We start from the raw sequence: 18,421 nt of genomic DNA on the forward strand, positions 1-18,421 counted from the left end.
TTGATTTGTGTGGACAGGTGTGAATGGATTGTCATGGTTAAGGATTTCACTCGGCGGCCCGAGTATTCCTTTCGACTAAGAGCATCGGCTACTACATTCGCTTGTCCTGGGTAATAACGAATCTCGCATTTGTAGTAATTTAACAGTTCAACCCATCGTCTTTGTCTCATGTTGAGTTCCTTTTGATTGAGAATGTGCTGAAGGCTCTTGTGATCGGTGAAAATCGTGCATTTCGTGCCATAGAGATAGTGTCTCCAGATCTTTAGCACAAAAACGACTGCTCCTAGTTCAAGATCGTGTGTAGTGTAGTTGACTTTGTGCGTCTTGAGTTGTCTTGAGGCATAGGCAATAACCTTTCGTCGTTGCATTAGAACACATCCAAGACCTTGATTAGAGGCATCGCAGTAGAGCACGAAGTCTTCTGTTCCTTTTGGTAAGGACAATATAGGTGCGCTGCATAGAGCTTGCTTCAGTGTTTGGAATGCTACGTCTTGTCTTTCTTGCCAATTGAAAGTAACACCCTTTTGGGTCAGGGTGGTAAGTGGTTTCGCAATCTTCGAGAAGTTCTGTATAAATCTTCGATAGTAGCCATCAAGGCCCAAGAATTGTCGGATTTCCGTTGGGGTTTTAGGAGCTGACTAGTTCTCGTTTGCCTTGATTTTGGAGGGGTCCACGTGTATCCCGTATTTGCTAACCATGTGACCTAGGAAATCTACTTTCCGAATCCAAAATTCACACTTTGAGAATTTTGCGTAAAGCTTTTTGTTTCTTAGAGTTTCCAAGATTTGTCGGAGGTGTTGACCATGTTCCTCTTTACTCTTTGAATAGATGAGTATATCGTCTATGAACACGATCACAAATTTCTCCAGGAATGAACGACGCACTCGATTCATTAAGTCCATGAACATTTTCGGTGTATTTGTTAACCCAAAGGGCATCACTACAAATAGGGATGAGATTTAGAACCGGAAAACCGGACCGGAACTGGAATCGGACCGGAACCGGAACCGTTAGAACCGGAATATATCGAACCGGTTCCGGTTCTGGGTTCAAAAATTGGTTTTATCCGGGTTCCGGGTAATCCGGGTTTGGGTCCATCGGGTCCGGGTAAACCGGGTCTAAAAACTGGAACCTGTTTTTGGAACCGGAACCACTTTTCGGTACGTTTGGTTATTTTAATTTAATTATCCTTGTAACCTTGGGTTAATTTATTTAACCAATGTCTGATTTCTTATGTTATTGGACTCTTTTGATCATCTTGTAAACTCCTTTTATTGAAGTCCATGGGCTATGGGCCTATTTGCAAAGTCCATCTAGTTAATAGTACTTAATGTGTAAATTGAATCATTTGGAACACACACAAGGAAAACACTCTAAACCCTCCCTCTCTCTCAAAAATCGTCCCTCTCACTCTCTTTGGGATCAAGAGCAGCCAAGGGGCTGTTTGGAGCTTAATTCTTGTTCATTTCCAGCCTTGATTTGTATTGGTATGAACCTCCTTATCCTTTCTTACAACTTGATTCATAACCTTGTTCTAGTTTTATGATTTCATCTTCACCTCTTCTCCTTCTTATTTTATTTGTAATTGTATTTTATACATCATCTCAAGATCCTATCTTCATCCCATATATGGTGGATGATGGATCTAGGGGATTACATGTGGCAAAAGATCATGGAAACCCTAAAAGGGAGAATGATGATTTTATGTGTTTATGTTTATTTTCATGTTGATTATTATTACATCCTTGTGGCTAAATGAAATCCTAATGATCCCTAACCCTTTTTAGTACCACCATTATCATGGGGACTGAATTGGGATGATGAACACATCTTAAAATGTGTTTCAAAAGGAGAAGGATGGATAAGCCAAAAAGGAATCACGGGTGGCTACGATTCTGTTTTCCATCGGATCTGTAGTCATTTTGTAAAAATCATATCTGGAGTTCTAGAACTCAAACGGATCCCAAACCAGTTCCAAAAGTTCACAAATTGAGTTGGCTAACTTTCTTAAGAAGGCCAACCTCACTGATAAGGGCTTTATCTATGTGAAAGAATGTCATCTTTGCTGTTAGGTCTGATCCGGGTCTGTTCTGATATGTCATTTTGTTCTCATCATTTCTAAGGCTTGGAAAAGGATCCAGAGTGATTCCAAGTTTCTATATGTTCCTTATATTATGAATTTAATATCTGGAGAATATGGGGTGTTATTTCCAATTATAAATTGGTTAGAATGGATCCACACTCCAGGTCAGTGGGCAGTCACCATCTTTTGCTAGTGCTGTGATTGTCCACAATGTGAATTTTATATCTGGAGTTTGAGAGATTCTTTTCATTCAATTCCAACTCTGAGACTTTCACTTGTATGTCCTTTACTTCTCTAAATTTTCTTTTGGACGAATTCTACTCACAAGTTGGGTAGAATTGGCCAACATCACTTGACTGTATTGTTGGAGACAGAAGTGATACACCATTTTGTAAAATTCATATTTAATTTATCTTTTGGAGTTAGAATGAGTTCTTTATAGTTGTGGAATCCAGAGAAATCATAGTTTCCTATAAAATTTAGTTAAAGCTATGTTTCTGTTTTAGATTTTGGAGTAAATACGTTTTGAACAGCAGGTCTGTTTCAGAGACCTTGCTGTGATTACTCTTTTCTCAACTCATAGCTTCATTACTTCTCCTTTCTAACCTTTAGTCCTTCTTAGGTGAGGTTTTGAAGTTTGCTCAAGCTTGGTAGCATTATTTGACTGTTATCCATCCTTAATACTCACTCAAGGTGAGTTCTCTCACACCGTTGTATTGATGATTGTGTTTGCTAGTTAGCTCGTGTGTGATTATTTGAATTTATTATAAAAGCATGCTATATAAGTATTGTTTTAATTCGTACATGTGCACTGTATGTAACTAATTATGGATATGGGGACACCACCAAATGATATGGATTTACCGGTGCGGTGGGTAGGTTAGATCACCAACGTAATACTCTTCGTGAGGTGCGGTGATTAGGGCCAAATGATACGGGATCTTCCCGGTGCGGTTCAAACCTACAAGTCCTTCTCGTAATATAGACATTGATTCATTGTTTTCCTTTATCATTATAATTGGAAAATGGATTAGGGCTAGTAAATATGAATGTTAGTACAATCTCTGTGTTTGAATTCACTAAGCTTCGTGCTTACGTTTTTCCCTTATAACTTTTCAGGTGTTAAGATTAAAGAGGCTAAGGCTTGACATGGAGCATCGGGACATCGCTACTAGTTATTTTGTTGGGACCTTATTATTATTATTACTTCCGCACTTATTTTATATGATTATTAAGTTGATGGATTATGTTATGACTATTTCAGTTGTTTTAATTTAATTTAAGATGGGTTTTAAAAGTTTAAAATTTTTGCAAAAAAATTGGGTGTCACAAGTTGGTATCAGAGCCACAGTTGAGGGAACCAGGCATTCTTGTGGATGTTCTAGACTCAAATTTGAGGCTCTATAAGAGTTTATTTTCTTTTTAAAATATTTTTCAAACCTTCTAAAGACTAGTAGTGGAAGATGTCGCGGTGTACCAGTCAGCCAGCCAAGTAAGCCTTATTTCTTATGTTAAATGTTTATGTTAAATTGTTGACTATGAATTGGATTATACTAGCCTTAAAATATTAGATTACACACTTAGTTAGTGTTAACATTTGAGAGAGTTGTAAAATTAACGGCTAGAGCGAACTGGAAATTTTGAAACTAGACGCGAATGCGAAATTGGAACTTGTGTGGAAGGTAGTAGAAGGGCCCCTACTATTTGAAACATCGGTGCCGGTTTCGAGTCGGGGCAAGGTTGAATAATTTTTCGGCAAGCTGAGTGTTTTGTCTTCCTAGAAATATCTAGGCTGAATTGTTTCTAAGATTTTCCTTCTTCTGTGGATACCAATGACTCCGCCTGCTCGACTTAATCAGCTCCAAATGGAGCAAGTTAGGGATATTGTTGCTGAGGAATTCAATAACGGTTTCAACGAACTAATCCCGGGTGTGACCAACGACATAATCAACCAATTTGGTGCTCTTCTGGATGAGCGCCTCGCGGCTATTCCCGGGGAAGCGTTACTGTCTCTGCCTGTTCAGGCTTCGGCATACTACTTCGAGAAGTTCAACAAGTGTAGCCCTCCTCTTTGGAATGGTGAATCCGACCCAGTTGCTACTAAGCCCTGGGTGTCAGATGTTGAGGGCGCCTTCATATGTGTTGGGTGTCCGGACTAGTACAAAGCAGTGATCGCCATGAATCAGCTGTGAAAAAGGGGAAAGACATAGTGGAACACCATCACCGCTCCATTGAACGAAGACGAAGTGAGGGCCATATCTTGGGCCCAATTTGTGGAGAGGTTCGAGGCACAATATGTGCCTAAGGTGGAGCAGCAGCGGATGCAGCAAGAGTTCATGGCCTTACAGCAGACTACCGAATCCGTTAGTGACCTGAACGCCAAGTTCTTGGAGATGCTATCTTTTTGCCCCTCGTTTGCTGGGAACGAGGCCTGGTTAGTCAGCCGGTACACGGCCATCCTACGTATCGAGATTCGGGAATTCGTTAGCATGCAGGAGTTCTCGACTTTATCTACGATCATGAACGTAGCAAGGAGGAGGGAAATCGAGTTGCAGACCCAGTCCAAGAGGAAGGCCAATGACACCTCTTCCAAGACATCCAGAGATGCCCAGAAAATGCAAAAGCAGGGTAGTAAGTCAAGGTATGAGTATAGGACGTCTTCAGGGCGAGAAAAATATGTCTATATGCTACAACTGCAAAAAGCCAGGGCATCATTGGAAGAATTGTAGGGATCCCCCTGCGAGTGCAGTACCTCATATTACTTCTGCAGTCCCCGTCTACTATCACTGCAACAAGACGGGACACAAGAAGCCCGAATGCCCGAAGTTGAAGACTGGTAAAGGAGACAGGGGTACAAATCCTGCAATTGCATCATCCTCTAAGGGAACCACTATGGTGACATGAGGTCGTGCTCACTAGATGACTGTGGAGGAGCCAGTGATTACAACGACAGTGGCAGACACTTATTTGCTAGATTCCAAGCTCGATGTTGTTATGTTTGATAGCGGTGCTACCCATTCTTTTGTATCTCACACGTTTATTAATCGTTTGGGGCGTAATATCGGAAAATTGGCTCACCCAATGGTTGTCGATGTTGTCGACAACCGCACTATTTATGTCACTGATGTTTATCGGGGTTACACTCTCGAGTTTTCTGGAGTTGAATTCCCCATTGATCTTATCCCTATTGCGATGCGAGAGCTCTGCGTTATCGTAGGCATGGATTGGCTTGATGCGTTTGATGCGAAAATCCACTGTCATAAGAAGCAAGTTCGTGTTCGAAACCCTAGAGGTGGAGAACTTATTATTCAGGGGGACATTCCCCGCCTGGCTATGGCTTCTTGCTCTTCTGCTATAGCACTAGACGACGTTCCTATCGTTTCCGACTTCAGTGATGTCTTTCCAGAGGAACTCCCTGGCTTGCCACCTATTCGGCAAGTGGAGTTCCGCATTGATTTGGTGCCAGGTGCGACTCCGGTAGCGAAATCTCCTTACCGCTTGGCACCACCTGAAATGAAAGAGCTCCAAGATCAACTTCAAGAACTAAGTGATAAAGGGTTTATACAGCTAAGTTGCTCGCCTTGGGGTGCTCCTATTCTCTTTGTGAAGAAGAAAGATGGATCCCAGCGAATGTGTATTGATTACAGGGAGCTAAACAAGCGCACGATAAAGAATAGGTACCCGTTGCCACGTATTGACGATCTTTTCGATCAGCTTCAGGGAGCATCTTGGTTTTCCAAGATTGATTTACGTTCCGGTTACTATCAGATGCGTGTTCGTGAAGAAGACATTGAGAAAACAGCATTCCGTACTCGATATGGGCACTTTGAATTCGTAGTGATGCCTTTTGGGCTCACCAATGCACCCGCAGCGTTCATGGATCTCATGAACCGGGTGTGTAGCCTGATGCTTGACCGTTCGGTCATAGTGTTCATAGATGATATCTTAGTCTATTCTAAGAGCAAAGAGGAGCATCAGCAACACCTTTGGGAGATTCTGGAAACTCTGGCAAGAGAAAGGCTTTATGCTAAATTTTCAAAATGTGAATTTTGGTTGGAAGAAGTTCAGTTCTTGGGGCATGTGGTAAACAAACAAGGTATCAAGGTCGATCAAGCCAAGGTTGATGCGGTTAAACAATGGAAGATTCCGAAAACACCTTCTGAAATTTGCATTTTCTTGGGTTTAGCCGGTTATTACCAGAGGTTCATTGAAAATTTCTCTAAAATCGCCTTACCACTCACCCAATTGACCAAGAAATCAATGAAATTCGTTTGGGGCCCGGAGCAGCAACTGGCGTTTGATGAGTTAAGGAAACGATTGTGTGAAGCTCCGATTTTGGCCTTACCTGATGGGGTTGAGGATATGGTGGTTTACTGTGATGCATCGCTTCAAGGTCTTGGTGCCGTGTTAATGCAACGAGATAGGGTGATAGCCTATGCCTCCCGACAGCTGAAACCCCACGAACGAAACTACCCCACTCATGATTTGGAGCTTGGGGCTGTTGTTTTCGCTCTTAAGATTTGGAGACACTATCTCTATGGAGTGAAGTTTATCATATACACTGACCATAAGAGTCTAAAATATTTGTTCGAGCAGCGGGATTTGAATATGAGGCAGATTCGATGGTTGGATGTGGTAAAAGATTATGATTGTGAAATTCACTACCACCCCGGTAAAGCTAATGTGGTAGCTGATGCTCTCAGTCGTAAACAATCTGCCGAACCGATTCGAGCTAAGTGTCTCCGGATCACGATGGTGTCGTCTTTGTTAGATCTAATCCGGGACGCCCAAAAGACGGCAATACTGGAGGAAAACATCAGGCGTGAAAAGATTGGGAAAGAGTTGCCTAAGATGGAACGAGACGGGCGGGGTTTGCTGACTCGCTACGGTAGGATTTGGGTTCCATATACCGGGGGAAATCGGAAAACCCTAATGGATGAGTCTCATAAGTCAAAATTTTCTATCCATCCTGGTGCTACTAAAATGTATCGGGACCTTCATGAGGCTTACTGGTGGCATGGAATGAAGAATGACGTGGCTCAATTTGTGGAAGAATGTATGACCTGTCGGAAGGTCAAGGCGGAACACCAGAAACCGCATGGGAAGTTGCAACCATTGGAGATTCCTGAATGGAAATGGGAGCATCTAACCATGGACTTCATTACAAAACTTCCTAGAACTGCCCGAGGATCAGATACGATATGGGTGATTGTTGATCGTTTGACTAAGAGTGCTCACTTTCTGGCTATAAAGGAGAGCTCATCGGCGGAGAAATTAGCCGAGATCTTTGTTCGGGAGATTGTCTCATTACATGGGGTGCCCATTTCTATCGTCTCCGATCGAGACACCCGATTTACCTCTCGGTTCTGTAGGAAGTTTCAAGAGGAATTGGGCATACAATTACATTTTAGTACCGCCTTCCATCCGCAGACAGACGGGTAGAGTGAGCGGACGATTCAGACCTTGGAGGACATGCTTAGGGCATGTGCGATTGATTTTGGGGGTAGTTGGGATGACCATCTACATCTAGCTAAGTTTTCTTATAACAATAGCTATCACTCGAGCATTAAAATGCCTCCATATGAAGCCTTGTACGGGAGGAAGTGCAGGACGCCTGTTTGTTGGGGCGAGGTTGGGCAGAGGGTACTTGGGAGTACCGATATCGTGCTACGGACTACGGAGAAAATCCAAGTGATTCGGGATCATTTGGTCACAGCGAGCAGCCGTCAGAAAAGTTATGCTGACAAAAGATGCCCCAATCTTGAGTTCCAGGTGGGAGATTATGTGTTGCTTAAAGTCTCCCCCTGGAAAGGTGTGATTCGATTTCGGAAGCGGGGAAAGCTCGGACCTCGATTCATTGGACCCTACAAGGTCATAGCCCGTGTGGGGAAGGTGGCTTACCATTTAGAGCTTCCTGACGAGCTTAGTCTAATTCATAATATGTTCCACGTGTCTCAGTTACGAAAATGCGTTGTTGATGAGACCACTGTGATACCACAGGAGGACATACAGATTGACGAGCGTCTCAATTATGTTGAGAAACCAATCGCTATTTTAGAATGAAAGACGAAAGCTCTCCGCAACAAGACTATAAACCTGGTTAAGGTGCAGTGGCAACATAGGAAGGGTTCGGAATGGACTTGGGAACCGGAATGCGAGATGCGGGCTCATTATCCGGATCTGTTTCTAGGTTTTGACTTCGAGGACGAAGTCCGTTCTTAGTGGGGGAGAGTTGTAACGCCCTGGGTTTTCTCGGTACGTTTGGTTATTTTAATTTAATTATCCTTGTAACCTTGGGTTAATTTATTTAACCAATGTCTGATTTCTTATGTTATTGGACTCTTTTGATCATCTTGTAAACTCCTTTTATTGAAGTCCATGGGCTATGGGCCTATTTGCAAAGTCCATCTAGTTAATAGTACTTAATGTGTAAATTGAATCATTTGGAACACACACAAGGAAAACACTCTAAACCCTCCCTCTCTCTCAAAAATCGTCCCTCTCACTCTCTTTGGGATCAAGAGCAGCCAAGGGTCTGTTTGGAGCTTAATTCTTGTTCATTTCCAGCCTTGATTTGTATTGGTATGAACCTCCTTATCCTTTCTTACAACTTGATTCATAACCTTGTTCTAGTTTTATGATTTCATCTTCACCTCTTATCCTTCTTATTTTATTTGTAATTGTATTTTATACATCATCTCAAGATCCTATCTTCATCCCATATATGGTGGATGATGGATCTAGGGGATTACATGTGGCAAAAGATCATGGAAACCCTAAAAGGGAGAATGATGATTTTATGTGTTTATGTTTATTTTCATGTTGATTATTATTACATCCTTGTGGCTAAATGAAATCCTAATGATCCCTAACCCTTTTTAGTACAACCATTATCATGGGGACTGAATTGGGATGATGAACACATCTTAAAATGTGTTTCAAAAGGAGAAGGATGGATAAGCCAAAAAGGAATCACGGGTGGCTACGATTCTGTTTTCCATCGGATTTGTAGTCATTTTGTAAAAATCATATCTGGAGTTCTAGAACTCAAACGGATCCCAAACCAGTTCCAAAAGTTCACAAATTGAGTTGGATAACTTTCTTAAGAAGGCCAACCTCACTGATAAGGGCTTTATCTATGTGAAAGAATGTCATCTTTGCTGTTAGGTCTGATCCGGGTCTGTTCTGATATGTCATTTTGTTTTCATCATTTCTAAGGCTTGGAAAAGGATCCAGAGTGATTCCAAGTTTCTATATGTTCCTTATATTATGAATTTAATATCGGGAGAATATGGGGTGTTATTTCCAATTATAAATTGGTTAGAATGGATCCACACTCCAGGTCAGTGGGCAGTCACCAGCTTTTGCTAGTGCTGTGATTGTCCACAATGTGAATTTTATATCTGGAGTTTGAGAGATGCTTTTCATTCAATTCCAACTCTGAGACTTTCACTTGTATGTCCTTTACTTCTCTAAATTTTCTTTTGGACGAATTCTACTCACAAGTTGGGTAGAATTGGCCAACATCACTTGACTGTATTGTTGGAGACAGAAGTGATACACCATTTTGTAAAATTCATATTTAATTTATCTTTTGGAGTTAGAATGAGTTCTTTATAGTTGTGGAATCCAGAGCAATCATAGTTTCCTATAAAATTTAGTTAAAGCTATGTTTCTGTTTTAGATTTTGGAGTAAATCCGTTTTGAACAGCATGTCTGTTTCAGAGACCTTGCTGTGATTACTCTTTTCTCAACTCATAGCTTCATTACTTCTCCTTTCTAACCTTTAGTCCTTCTTAGGTGAGGTTTTGAAGTTTGCTCAAGCTTGGTAGCATTATTTGATTGTTAGCCATCCTTAATACTCACTCAAGGTGAGTTCTCTCACACCGTTGTATTGATGATTGTGTTTGCTAGTTAGCTCGTGTGTGATTATTTGAATTTATTATAAAAGCATGCTATATAAGTATTGTTTTAATTCGTACATGTGCACTGTATATAACTAATTATGGATATGGGGACACCACCAAATGATATGGATTTACCGGTGCGATGGGTAGGTTAGATCACCAACGTAATACTCTTCGTGAGGTGCGGTGATTAGGGCCAAATGATACGGGATCTTCCCGGTGCGGTTCAAACCTACAAGTCCTTCTCGTAATATAGACATTGATTCGTTCTTTTCCTTTATCATTATAATTGGAAAATGGATTAGGGCTAGTAAATATGAATGTTAGTACAATCTCTATGTTTGAATTCACTAAGCTTCGTGCTTACGTTTTTCCCTTATAACTTTTCAGGTGTTAAGATTAAAGAGGCTAAGGCTTGACATGGAGCATCGGGACATCGCTACTAGTTATTTTGTTGGGACCTTATTATTATTATTACTTCCGCACTTATTTTATATGATTATTAAGTTGATGGATTATGTTATGACTATTTCAGTTGTTTTAATTTAATTTAAGATGGGTTTTAAAAGTTTAAAATTTTTGCAAAAAAATTGGGCGTCACAAGTTGGTATCAGAGCCACAGTTTGAGGGAACTAGGCATTCTTGTGGATGTTCTAGACTCAAATTTGAGGCTCTATAAGAGTTTATTTTCTTTTTAAAATATTTTTCAAACCTTCTAAAGACTAGTAGTGGAAGATGTCGCGGTGTACCAGTCAGCCAGCCAAGTAAGCCTTATTTCTTATGTTAAATGTTTATGTTAAATTGTTGACTATGAATTGGATTATACTAGCCTTAAAATATTAGATTACACACTTAGTTAGTGTTAACATGTGAGAGAGTTGTAAAATTAACGGCTAGAGCGAACTGGAAATTTTGAAACTAGACGCGAATGCGAAATTGGAACTTGTGTGGAAGGTAGTAGAAGGGCCCCAACTATTTGAAACATCGGTGCCGGTTTCGAGTCGGGGCAAGGTTGAATAATTTTTCGGCAAGCTGAGTGTTTTGTCTTCCTAGAAATATCTAGGCTGAATTGTTTCTAAGATTTTCCTTCTTCTGTGGATACCAATGACTCCGCCTGCTCGACTTAATCAGCTCCAAATGGAGCAAGTTAGGGATATTGTCGCTGAGGAATTCAATAACGGTTTCAACGAACTAATCCTGGGTGTGACCAACGACATAATCAACCAATTCGGTGCTCTTCTGGATGAGCGCCTCGCGGCTATTCCTGGGGAAGCGTTACTGTCTCTGCCTGTTCAGGATTCGGCATACTACTTCGAGAAGTTCAACAAGTGTAGCCCTCCTCTTTGGAATGGTGAATCCGACCTAGTTGCTACTAAGCCCTGGGTGTCAGATGTTGAGGGCGCCTTCATAAGTGTTGGGTGTCCGGACTAGTATAAAGCAGTGATCGCCATGAATCAGCTGTGCAAAAGGGGAAAGACATAGTGGAACACCATCACCGCTCTATTGAACGAAGACGAAGTGAGGGCCATATCTTGGGCCCAATTTGTGCAGAGGTTCGAGGCACAATATGTGCCTAAGGTGGAGCAGCAGCGGATGCAGCAAGAGTTCATGGCCTTACAGCAGACTACCGAATCCGTTAGTGACCTGAACGCCAAGTTCTTGGAGATGCTATCTTTTTGCCCCTCGTTTGCTGGGAACGAGGCCTGGTTAGTCAGCCGGTACACGGCCATCCTACGTATCGAGATTCGGGAATTCGTTAGCATGCAGGAGTTCTCGACTTTATCTGCGATCATGAATGTAGCAAGGAGGAGGGAAATCAAGTTGCAGACCCAGTCCAAGAGGAAGGCCAATGACACCTCTTCCAAGACATCCAGAGATGCCCAGAAAATGCAAAAGCAGGGTAGTAAGTCAAGGTATGAGAATAGGACGTCTTCAGGGCGAGAAAAATATGTCTATATGCTACAACTGCAAAAAGCCAGGGCATCATTGGAAGAATTGTAGGGATCCCCCTGCGAGTGCAGTACCTCATATTACTTCTGCAGTCCCCGTCTACTATCACTGCAACAAGACGGGACACAAGAAGCCCGAATGCCCGAAGTTGAAGACTGGTAAAGGAGACAGGGGTACAAATCCTGCAATTGCATCATCCTCTAAGGGAACCACTATGGTGACACGAGGTCGTGCTCACTAGATGACTGTGGAGGAGCCAGTGATTACAACGACAGTGGCAGACACTTATTTGCTAGATTCCAAGCTCGATGTTGTTATGTTTGATAGCGGTGCTACCCATTCTTTTGTATCTCACACTTTTATTAATCGTTTGGGGCGTAATATCGGAAAATTGGCTCACCCAATGGTTGTCGATGTTGTCGACAACCGCACTATTTATGTCACCGATGTTTATCGGGGTTACACTCTCGAGTTTTCTGGAGTTGAATTCCCCATTGATCTTATCCCTATTGCGATGCGAGAGCTCTGCGTTATCGTAGGCATGGATTGGCTTGATGCGTTTGATGCGAAAATCCACTGTCGTAAGAAGCAAGTTCGTGTTCGAAACCCTAGAGGTGGAGAACTTATTATTTAGGGGGACATTCCCCGCCTGGCTATGGCTTCTTGCTCTTCTGCTATAGCACTAGACGACGTTCCTATCGTTTCCGACTTCAGTGATGTCTTTCCAGAGGAACTCCCTGGCTTGCCACCTATTCGGCAAGTGGAGTTCCGCATTGATTTGGTGCCAGGTGCGACTCCGGTAGCGAAATCTCCTTACCGCTTGGCACCACCTGAAATGAAAGAGCTCCAAGATCAACTTCAAGAACTAAGTGATAAAGGGTTTATACAGCTAAGTTGCTCGCCTTGGGGTGCTCCTATTCTCTTTATGAAGAAGAAAGATGGATCCCAGCGAATGTGTATTGATTACAGGGAGCTAAACAAGCGCACGATAAAGAATAGGTACCCGTTGCCACGTATTGACGATCTTTTCGATCAGCTTCAGGGAGCATCTTGGTTTTCCAAGATTGATTTACGTTCCGGTTACTATCAGATGCGTGTTCGTGAAGAAGACATTGAGAAAACAGCATTCCGTACTCGATATGGGCACTTTGAATTCGTAGTGATGCCTTTTGGGCTCACCAATGCACCCGCAGCGTTCATGGATCTCATGAACCGGGTGTGTAGCCTGATGCTTGACCGTTCGGTCATAGTGTTCATAGATGATATCTTAGTCTATTCTAAGAGAAAAGAGGAGCATCAGCAACACCTTCGGGAGATTCTGGAAACTCTGGCAAGAGAAAGGCTTTATGCTAAATTTTCAAAATGTGAATTTTGGTTGGAAGAAGTTCAGTTCTTTGGGCATGTGGTAAACAAACAAGGTATCAAGGTCGATCAAGCCAAGATTGATGCGGTTAAACAATGGAAGATTCCGGAAACACCTTCTGAAATTTGCAGTTTCTTGGGTTTAGCCGGTTATTACCAGAGGTTCATTGAAAATTTCTCTAAAATCGCCTTACCACTCACCCAATTGACCAAGAAATCAATGAAATTCGTTTGGGGCCCAGAGCAGCAACTGGTGTTTGATGAGTTAAGGAAACGATTGTGTGAAGCTCCGATTTTGGCCTTACCTGATGGGGTTGAGGATATGGTGGTTTACTGTGATGCATCGCTTCAAGGTCTTGGTGCTGTGTTAATGCAACGAGATAGGGTGATAGCCTATGCCTCCCGACAGCTGAAACCCCACGAACGAAACTACCCCACTCATGATTTGGAGCTTGGGGCTGTTGTTTTCGCTCTTAAGATTTGGAGACACTATCTCTATGGAGTGAAGTTTATCATATACACTGACCATAAGAGTCTAAAATATTTGTTCGAGCAGCGGGATTTGAATATGAGGCAGATTCGATGGTTGGATGTGGTAAAAGATTATGATTGTGAAATTCACTACCACCCCGGTAAAGCTAATGTGGTAGCTGATGCTCTCAGTCGTAAACAATCTGCCGAACCGATTCGAGCTAAGTGTCTCCGGATCACGATGGTGTCGTCTTTGTTAGATCTAATCCGGGACGCCCAAAAGACGGCAATACTGGAGGAAAACATCAGGCGTGAAAAGATTGGGAAAGAGTTGCCTAAGATGGAACGAGACGGGCGGGGTTTGCTTACTCGCTACGGTTGGATTTGGGTTCCATATACCGGGGGAAATCGGAAAACCCTAATGGATGAGTCTCATAAGTCAAATTTTCTATCCATCCTGGTGCTACTAAAATGTATCGGGACCTTCATGAGGCTTACTGGTGGCATGGAATGAAGAATGACGTGGCTCAATTTGTGGAAGAATGTATGACCTGTCGGAAGGTCAAGGCGGAACACCAGAAACCGCATGGGAAGTTGCAACCATTGGAGATTCCTGAATGGAAATGGGAGCATCTAACCATGGACTTCATTACAAAACTTCCTAGAACTGCCCGAGGATCAGATACGATATGGGTGATTGTTGATCGTTTGACTAAGAGTGCTCACTTTCTGGCTATAAAGGAGAGCTCATCGGCGGAGAAATTAGCCGAGATCTTTGTTCGGGAGATTGTCTCATTACATGGGGTGCCCGTTTCTATCGTCTCCGATCGAGACACCCGATTTACCTCTCGGTTCTGTAGGAAGTTTCAAGAGGAATTGGGCATACAAGTACATTTTAGTACCGCCTTCCATCCGCAGACAGACGGGTAGAGTGAGCGGACGATTCAGACCTTGGAGGACATGCTTAGGGCATGTGCGATTGATTTTGGGGGTAGTTGGGATGACCATCTACATCTAGCTAAGTTTTCTTATAACAATAGCTATCACTCGAGCATTAAAATGCCTCCATATGAAGCCTTGTACGGGAGGAAGTGCATGACGCCTGTTTGTTGGGGCGAGGTTGGGCAGAGGGTACTTGGGAGTACCGATATCGTGCTACGGACTACGGAGAAAATCCAAGTGATTCAGGATCATTTGGTCACAGCGAGCAGTCGTCAGAAAAGTTATGCTGACAAAAGATGCCCCAATCTTGAGTTCCAAGTGGGAGATTATGTGTTGCTTAAAGTCTCCCCCTGGAAAGGTGTGATTCGATTTCGGAAGCGGGGAAAGCTCGGACCTCGATTCATTGGACCCTACAAGGTCATAGCCCGTGTGGGGAAGGTGGCTTACCATTTAGAGCTTCCTGACGAGCTTAGTCTAATTCATAATATGTTCCACGTGTCTCAGTTATGAAAATGCGTTGTTGATGAGACCATTGTGATACCACAGGAGGACATACAGATTGACGAGCGTCTCAATTATGTTGAGAAACCAATCGCTATTTTAGAATGAAAGACGAAAGCTCTCCGCAACAAGACTATAAACCTGGTTAAGGTGCAGTGGCAACATAGGAAGGGTTCGGAATGGACTTGGGAACCGGAATGCGAGATGCGGGCTCATTATCCGGATCTGTTTCTAGGTTTTGACTTCGAGGACGAAGTCCGTTCTTAGTGGGGGAGAGTTGTAACGCCCTGGGTTTTCTCGGTACGTTTGGTTATTTTAATTTAATTATCCTTGTAACCTTGGGTTAATTTATTTAACCAATGTCTGATTTCTTATGTTATTGGACTCTTTTGATCATCTTGTAAACTCCTTTTATTGAAGTCCATGGGCTATAGGCCTATTTGCAAAGTCCATCTAGTTAATAGTACTTAATGTGTAAATTGAATCATTTGGAACACACACAAGGAAAACACTCTAAACCCTCCCTCTCTCTCAAAAATCGTCCCTCTCACTCTCTTTGGGATCAAGAGCAGCCAAGGGGCTGTTTGGAGCTTAATTCTTGTTCATTTCCAGCCTTGATTTGTATTGGTATGAACCTCCTTATCCTTTCTTACAACTTGATTCATAACCTTGTTCTAGTTTTATGATTTCATCTTCACCTCTTATCCTTCTTATTTTATTTGTAATTGTATTTTATACATCATCTCAAGATCCTATCTTCATCCCATATATGGTGGATGATGGATCTAGGGGATTACATGTGGCAAAAGATCATGGAAACCCTAAAAGGGAGAATGATGATTTTATGTGTTTATGTTTATTTTCATGTTGATTATTATTACATCCTTGTGGATAAATGAAATCCTAATGATCCCTAACCCTTTTTAGTACCACCATTATCATGGGGACTGAATTGGGATGATGAACACATCTTAAAATGTGTTTCAAAAGGAGAAGGATGGATAAGCCAAAAAGGAATCACGGGTGGCTACGATTCTGTTTTCCATCAGATCTGTAGTCATTTTGTAAAAATCATATCTGGAGTTCTAGAACTCAAACGGACCCCAAACCAGTTCCAAACGTTCAAAAATTGAGTTGGCTAACTTTCTTAAGAAGGCCAACCTCACTGATAAGGGCTTTATCTATGTGAAAGAATGTCATCTTTGCTGTTAGGTCTGATCCGGGTCTGTTCTGATATGTCATTTTGTTTTCATCATTTCTAAGGCTTGGAAAAGGATCCAGAGTGATTCCAAGTTTCTATATGTTCCTTATATTATGAATTTAATATCTGGAGAATATGGGTTGTTATTTCCAATTATAAATTGGTTTGAATGGATCCACACTCCAGGTCAGTGGGCAGTCACCAGCTTTTGCTAGTGCTGTGATTGTCCACAATGTGAATTTTATATCTGGAGTTTGAGAGATTCTTTTCATTCAATTCCAACTCTGAGACTTTCACTTGTATGTCCTTTACTTCTCTTAATTTTCTTTTGGACGAATTCTACTCACAAGTTGGGTAGAATTGGCCAACATCGCTTGACTGTATTGTTGGAGACAGAAGTGATACACCATTTTGTAAAATTCATATTTAATTTATCTTTTGGAGTTAGAATGAGTTCTTTATAGTTGTGGAATCCAGAGCAATCATAGTTTCCTATAAAATTTAGTTAAAGCTATGTTTCTGTTTTAGATTTTGGAGTAAATCCGTTTTGAACAGCAGGTCTGTTTCAGAGACCTTGCTGTGATTACTCTTTTCTCAACTCATAGCTTCATTACTTCTCCTTTCTAACCTTTAGTCCTTCTTAGGTGAGGTTTTGAAGTTTGCTCAAGCTTGGTAGCATTATTTGATTGTTAGCCATCCTTAATACTCACTCAAGGTGAGTTCTCTCACACCGTTGTATTGATGATTGTGTTTGCTAGTTAGCTCGTGTGTGATTATTTGAATTTATTATAAAAGCATGCTATATAAGTATTGTTTTAATTCGTACATGTGCACTGTATGTAACTAATTATGGATATGGGGACACCACCAAATGATATGGATTTACCGGTGCGGTGGGTAGGTTAGATCACCAACGTAATACTCTTCGTGAGGTGCGGTGATTAGGGCCAAATGATACGGGATCTTCCCGGTGCGGTTCAAACCTACAAGTCCTTCTCGTAATATAGACATTGATTCGTTGTTTTCCTTTATCATTATAATTGGAAAATGGATTAGGGCTAGTAAATATGAATGTTAGTACAATCTCTGTGTTTGAATTCACTAAGCTTCGTGCTTACGTTTTTCCCTTATAACTTTTCAGGTGTTAAGATTAAAGAGGCTAAGGCTTGACATGGAGCATCGGGACATCGCTACTAGTTATTTTGTTGGGACCTTATTATTATTATTACTTCCGCACTTATTTTATATGATTATTAAGTTGATGGATTATGTTATGACTATTTCAGTTGTTTTAATTTAATTTAAGATGGGTTTTAAAAGTTTAAAATTTTTGCAAAAAAATTGGGCGTCACAAGTTGGTATCAGAGCCACAGTTTGAGGGAACTAGGCATTCTTGTGGATGTTCTAGACTCAAATTTGAGGCTCTATAAGAGTTTATTTTCTTTTTAAAATATTTTTCAAACCTTCTAAAGACTAGTAGTGGAAGATGTCGCGGTGTACCAGTCAGCCAGCCAAGTAAGCCTTATTTCTTATGTTAAATGTTTATGTTAAATTGTTGACTATGAATTGGATTCTACTAGCCTTAAAATATTAGATTACACACTTAGTTAGTGTTAACATGTGAGAGAGTTGTAAAATTAACGGCTAGAGCGAACTGGAAATTTTGAAACTAGACGCGAATGCGAAATTGGAACTTGTGTGGAAGGTAGTAGAAGGGCCCCTACTATTTGAAACATCGGTGCCGGTTTCGAGTCGGGGCAAGGTTGAATAATTTTTCGGCAAGCTGAGTGTTTTGTCTTCCTAGAAATATCTAGGCTGAATTGTTTCTAAGATTTTCCTTCTTCTGTGGATACCAATGACTCCGCCTGCTCGACTTAATCAGCTCCAAATGGAGCAAGTTAGGGATATTGTCGCTGAGGAATTCAATAACGGTTTCAACGAACTAATCCCGGGTGTGACCAACGACATAATCAACCAATTCGGTGCTCTTCTGGATGAGCGCCT

Source organism: Lactuca serriola, chromosome 8 (assembly GCF_051521515.1).
Source record: "Lactuca serriola cultivar US96UC23 chromosome 8, Lser_US96UC23_V15, whole genome shotgun sequence".
Classification (NCBI taxonomy): Eukaryota; Viridiplantae; Streptophyta; class Magnoliopsida; order Asterales; family Asteraceae; genus Lactuca; species Lactuca serriola.